Source organism: Rhinoraja longicauda, chromosome 13 (assembly GCF_053455715.1).
Source record: "Rhinoraja longicauda isolate Sanriku21f chromosome 13, sRhiLon1.1, whole genome shotgun sequence".
NCBI classification, from domain to species: domain Eukaryota; kingdom Metazoa; phylum Chordata; class Chondrichthyes; order Rajiformes; family Arhynchobatidae; genus Rhinoraja; species Rhinoraja longicauda.
In genome coordinates this window covers 23,390,770-23,397,685 of record NC_135965.1, presented here as the reverse complement: position 1 = coordinate 23,397,685, position 6,916 = coordinate 23,390,770, and positions in this window count along the sequence as shown.

Here is a 6,916-nt window from a genome sequence, read left to right as displayed (position 1 = left end):
AAGGGTCAGCAGCAACGGAGCGGTCACCTCGATGAAGTGCTCCACATTCACTGAGCCTCTGCATAACTGTCCCTGGCCTTACCTGTGCCTGATGTGTGCAAGTGTCGAAGGGCCTAATGCTAAACGGCCAGCTGTGATGAAGAAGGGCAGAGATCGTGGGTGCCGCAGTGTTTGGCCAAGTCACAGCTCGATCGCCTAGCCAAGGTGTCTCCAGTTCTGCACTGCCTTATTCCAATCTTTGGCCACCCAGCCAAATTGGTCTGCGACCGCCTCTGCCTTCTTCTCTGTCCCCACCACTGTAGGATGAAGAAACAAGAAATTGCAGATTCTGTTTAATACACAAAAGGACACAATGCTGGAGTAACTTAGCAGATTAGGCCGCATATATGGAGAACATGAATAGTGATGTTGAGCCTCAATCCAAAATATCATCTATCCATGTTCTCCAGATATGCTGCCCGACCCATTGATTTACTCCAGCACTTTGTGTTCCACCACCGAAGACGCTGACTGGCCCACACTGTTCCCAGTTAACCAGGTGGATGTAAGGCAGGGCGGGGGGGGGGGGGGGGGGGGGGGGGGAGTTGGCTGCTTGTGACTAATGGAGGTGTATTTAACGGTAGAGGCTGGGGTAACTAGTACAGCCCAGAGGATGTGGGTCCAATCCAACTCACCAGGCACCACCCTCTCGCTCTGTTCCCGGCATCTTGGAGTGGGTATAATTGTCACTGAGCAGACAATTTAGGTACAGATCTTGCTGGGAGAGTTTTAACCACGTTCCAGGTTTTTTTTTATCCCCAAGTGGTTTGTTTAGCTGAAGCAGTCTTGTTGGCGGGTATCAGGTTAGTTGGAGGAGTTCCATAGCACAAGTCCACTGTAAGCAAGTCCACTTGCTTAAGCTGAACCTCTCTGGTTTTAGTTCATGGTGCACTTTTCACTCCAGCATGACAGGACCTCCTGACACCTCTGGAATCAATGTTCCCTGGGCAGATTGATGGATGATTCCTTTATTTAACACAATGATGGATGTTTCTTTCGTTTAGAGTTCCTGTTTTGAGGAATTTGGGCTTTCAGGAGAAGTATTGTTCGAAGGCTGTCAAACGAGCTGGCGATCCATACTCAGGTTATGGCTCCATTATAGGGTCAATGGGTCTACAGTGGGTCTTCTGTACCCTCTCTGGTCCATATCACCCCACTGTACACTCCTGGTGAGTTTAGCCCATAGAAAGCTCACGGTTCACTCGTCAGCAGGTGAGTGGCCATCTGTTGATGCAAGGGAGAAGGGGTAAGCCCGATGACTATGGCACCTCAACAGGAGCCAAAGTCATCCAGGAGGAGTCGGTGGTGGGGCATACGGGATGGATGGTGATGTTCCCACAACACAGTAGTTGGGGGTTACCCCAGCCACTGTTAACAGCCCAGAGAGTCTTAATAATGCCACACCTGGGTCTTGTAACTTAGCCCAGTGCGAAACGCCATCTAACGGTGCGTTTGTAAATAGCGTTGAAATTCCTCTGCAAATAGCGTTCTGGAAAGGCACAGTGGGTGTTATGGGGTGGCCCGTGAAGTTTGGGGATTGGTGGTTTAAATTTGCACTAAATCGTTAACCACGATACCCGGAGACTGATAATGCTCGCCTGGGTTATGTTGTACAAATGTAAGATACGTGAAACCTCCGGATGTAAAGTGCCAGGTGTTCACCATGTTCCTATTTTATTCTGTAAGGCTGTTTCTGTGGAAATGATTTATATTGCTGCAAGGTTTGGTCACGAGGGAGATGGAAATGAGAAAATCATTTTTAAAGTTCTCCCCACTCCTTTCTCCCCTCCCCCCACCTCCCTACCCCGACTACACCCTCCCAACCCACTTTATTGCTCCACCATTCTTTCAATCTGCAATCTTCTCCTTCCCATTCTCATCCTTCCTACCCCAATTCCTTCTGCCCCCCAGACCCCCAACCTCCTTTTCCATCACCACGGATGCTGGATTTTCTATTCTTGAGAGGTAAAATAAATCTACACAGAAAAACCTCTTGGTGTGTGGTGTTGATATATGGTGTCTGTGACTGATTGATTTACAGGTTTGAGTCAGACTGCATCCTCTTGCGTCCCTCCCATGGGAGAGACTTTGTGTGTGGAGCCACCGTCAGCCTGCAGATGTGGGGGGAAAGGTGGAATCCGGAGAGTTCCCTTTGATTCGGAGCGGCCACTTTACACTTTCTGCCAAGGGGAGCTTTTTCATGTTCCAGGTCCTTCAACTGGCCTTCAGGAGAAACTTGAAGGGTCCCGACCTGAACCGTCATCTATACATTTGCTCCAGAGATGCTGCGTGACCTACTGAGTTACTCCAGCATTTTGTGTCTATCCACGGTTTAGTGGGATATGGGCCAAACATGGGCATCTTGGTCAGCATGGAGGAGTTGGGCCGGAGGGCCTGTTTCTGTGCTGTATGCTGCTGTATTCGGCAGTGAGGTTTGTAACACCCCCCCCACTCTGGTTTTGCTGATCTTTCCTCCCCGTTGTGTCAAAGTCCTGAGGTAGGGCAGCACAGTGACTTCAAACTTGAGAGATACAGTGCAGAAACAGTCCCTTACGCTCACCGAGTCTGTGCTGACCAGCGATCCTGGTATTCTTGCACTATCTTACAACAATAGACAATTTACAATTTAATTTATAGAAGCCAATTAACGTACAACCCTGTATATCTTTGTGGGAGAAAACCGGAGCACCCTGAGAAAACCTACAGTCACAGGGAGAATGTATAAACTCCACACAGACTGCACCCGTAGTCAGGATTGAACGAGGGTCTCTGGCGCAGTAATCTACGGCTGTGCTGCCACTAGTGGCGCAGCGGGTAGGGCGGCTGCCTCACAGATCCAGAGACCGGGGATCGATCCTGACCTTGGGTGCTGTCTTTTGGAGTTTATACACTCTCCCTCTCTAAACTGAACACTAAATCAACTTTCCTACTGCAAGGGGAGGAGCTGTGATGCAGGAAGCTGCTATTCAGCCCCTTGATCCTTTTCTCCCCCAGTGGGAATGGGGCTGATCTGTGCTCCTTGCGCTTAATCACCTGAACTTTGTCAAGATTACAAAGATTACAAGATGACACAATAGTGAGATTGGCGCTGTCTGCGTGGAGTTTGTACGTTCTCCTTGTGACCTCGTAGGTTTCCTCCGGGTGCTCTAGTTTCCTCTCACATCCCAAAGACGTGCCGGTTTGTAGGTTAATTGGCCCTCTGTAAATTGCCCCTAGTGTGTAGGGAGTGGTTGAGAAAGTGGGATAACATAGAACTAGAATGAACGGGGGATCGATAGTCAGCGTGTACTTGGTGGGCCGAAAGGCCTATTACCGTGCTGTATTTCAATGGGGCCTCGGGTTCAGTTTGAAGAAGGCCCCCGACCTGAAACATCACCTGTCCATCCCGCTGAGTTCCTCCAGCACATTGTTTTTTGCTCAAGATTCTAGCATCTGAAGTACCTTGTCTCTAAGAGCTGTTGTTAACCTTCAACTCCTACGCATGTAATTATCCATTCCACCACAAGAGGGCAGCTTGGAGCCAAGACCTGCAACTGGCTTGCTGCTGTTAATGGGCAGAGTTGGTGTCTTGTTTCGTTGCAACAGATGGTGCTTCACAACCTGACTGCACCGAGTTTGGGGTGCAATCTCTGGCTGTTCTTCACCGTGATCAAGCAACGGAACATTCCTCTCAACAGTTACAATGAGGACCTGACCTCTTATCTACCTCATTAGAGACCTTTGAACATTTTTTAATTGGACTTTATCTTGCACTAAATGTTGTACCATTTATCTGTACATTGTGGATGGCTTGATTGTAATTATATACAGTCTTTGATTGGATAGCATGCAACAAAAGCATTTCACTGTACCTCGGTACACGTGACAATAATAAACTAAACTGAACGTTACTACTTTAGCCTACGGGTGAAGGGAGTTTGGGACATGATCAGAGCTGGCTATACAGGCCTGATATCAGGAAGAGAAACTTCACACAGAATCAGGCAATTCCCCCAACATCCCATTGTGGTGAAAGTCAGTTTGATCTTTTGCGCTAGGCGATAGGTTTTAGTTGTGCTTTGGGACACAGGAACAGGCCCTCAGCCCTCAAAATATCTGTGCCAATATGATGCCGATAAATATATCTCCATGTGGCTATCTAAAGGCCTATTGTATCTGTCTCCACCACCACCCCTGGTAGTGCAAACCCGCCCCTCACATCTCATTAACATTTTGCCTCTCTCACTTGAAGAATACCATGACACGGTCTAATCACAGCCAGAACAAATGGGTTATTGGGTATAACTTGGAATTAAGAATGGGGTGGTGACTATGATGGGACTATTCTGCAGGCCATCAAATATCTGGAATTTAGACAAATGGCAGTAGGATGTGGGTAACTGGGGGATTTTAATGTCGCTATATTGCCTTGATATTGGTTTGTTGTCATATGTTTTGACATACAGTGAAAAACTGCTATCCACTCAAAGCACACTGTGGACACAAGGAACTGTAGATGTTGGCTTACAAATAAGAAAAAGTGCTGGAGTAACTCTGGGTCAGGCATCATCTCTGGAGGACATGGGTGACATTTAAGGTTGGAATCTTTCTTCAGACTCATCATAACGTATAGAAGTACAATGAAGCCATACACAAGTAAAAGGGGTAGAGCAGAATGTAACGTTGAAGTGTTATAGTGTTGGAGTGGGGGGCCATGATGGTGTAGAATTTGCTACGTGTGCCCAAGCAGGGTTTTGAAAGCAGGACAAAGCAATTCTGCTGAGGAGGAATTTGTACTCAAACTTGTTTTAGGAAAAGCCAGATGAGGAATGAGGAAGTGTCTCTGCAAAACAGGGACTGCAATTCACTGAGTTTTTGAGGTTGTCTGGAAATGGAGACGGTGGACCTAGGGTTTGCATCTTAAGATTGTGGGGAGGGCTGACCTACAGTAGAAGATAGGATGGCAGAGTGGAGCCGCTACTGGAGGAAAAACAACATTTACAGAAGTGGGAGGTGTTTGAAAGAGAATTGGTCAGCATGTCCCTGTAAGGGTCAGAAGCAATGACGGTGGGATTAGGGAACCTTGTTTAACAAAGTAAGTTGAGGCAATATCCAGGAAAAAGAAGGAAGTGTGTCTTTAGACAGGCACGTGGCGATGCCTAGAATGGAGGGATGTGGATCATGTGCAGGCAGAGGAAATTAGTTTATCTTCGCATCATAGACAATAGACAATAGGTGCAGGAGGAGGTCATTTGGCACTTCGAGCCAGCACCGCCATTCAGTGTGATCATGGCTGATCATTCTCAATCAGTACCCCATTCCTGCCTTCTCCCTATACCCCCTGACTCCGCTATCCTTAAGAGCTCTATCCAGCTCTCTCTTGAATGCATTCAGAGAATTGGCCTCCACTGCCTTCTGAGGCAGAGAATTCCACAGATTCACAACTCTCTGACTGAAAAAGTTTTTCCTCATCTCAGTTCTAAATGGCCTACCCCTTATTCTTAAACTGTGGCCCCTTGTTCTGGACTCCCCCAACATTGGGAACATGTTTCCTGCCTCTAACGTGTCCAACCCCTTATTAATCTTATACGTTTCGATATGATCTCCTCTCATCCTTCTAAATTCCAGTGTACACTAGCCTAGTCGCTCCAGTCTTTCAACATATGATAGTCCCGCCATTCCGGGAATTAACCTAGTAAACCTACGCTGCACACCCTCATGTTCATTGTGGGCCGAAGGGCCTGTTCCTGTGCTGCACTGTTTTATATTTGATGTTCACTTACCTTCTGCCTCCTATCACTGAACTGATTTTGGATGTAGTTTGTCAAAATACCTTGTTTTGGCCTGACACTCTGGACAGCTTACCCTGCAGAACCTTGTCCAAAACTTTGCTAAAGTCCATGTAAACCACATCTACTGCCTTGTCGGTGTTAATTTTCTCAGTGCCCTCCTTAAAAGCCTGAATCAGATTAGACGCTGGATTACTGCAGGGTTGTTTTCTGACTGGAATTCTGTAAGCAGTGGTAAGCTTCAGGGATTTGTGCTGGGACCTTTGTTGCAAGTATGTGTGTATGCACAGTGCATTCAAAAAGTATTCAGACCCTTCACCTTTTCCACATTTTGTTACGTTACAGCCTTATTTTTAAATTGATTTAAATCATTTTTTTTATCATCAATCTACACACAATACCCCAGAATGAAGAAGCCAAAACAGGTGTTTAAAAATGTTTGCAAAGTAATTAAAGAAATAACTGAATTATCACATTTACATCAGTATTCAGACCCTTTGCTATGACACTCAAAATTGAGCTTAGGTTCATCCTGTTTCCATTGATTATAGAACCATAGAAAATAGGTGCAGGAGTAGGCCATTCAGCCCTTCGAGCCTGCACCGCCATTCAATATGATCATGGCTGATCATCCAACACGGTATCCCGTACCTGCCTTCTCTCCATACCCCCTGATCCCTTTAGCCACAAGGGCCACATCTAACTCCCTCTTAAATATAGCCAATGAACTGGCCTCAACTACCTTCTGTGGCAGAGAATTCCACAGATTCACCACTCTCTGTGTGAAAAAAAACGTTCTCATCTCGGTCCTAAAAGTCTTCCCCCTTATCCTTAAACTGTGACCCCTTGTTCTGGACTTCCCCAACATCGGGAACAATCTTCCTGCATCTAGCATGTCCAACCGCTTAAGAATTTTGTAAGTTTCTATAAGATCCCCCCTCAATCTTCTAAATTCCAGCGAATACAAGCTGAGTCTATCCAGTCTTTCTTCATATGAAAGTCCTGCCATCCCAGGAATCAATCTGGTGAACCTTCTCTGTACTCCCTCTATGGCAAGAATGTCTTTCCTCAGATTAGGAGACCAAAACTGTACGCAATACTCCAGGTGT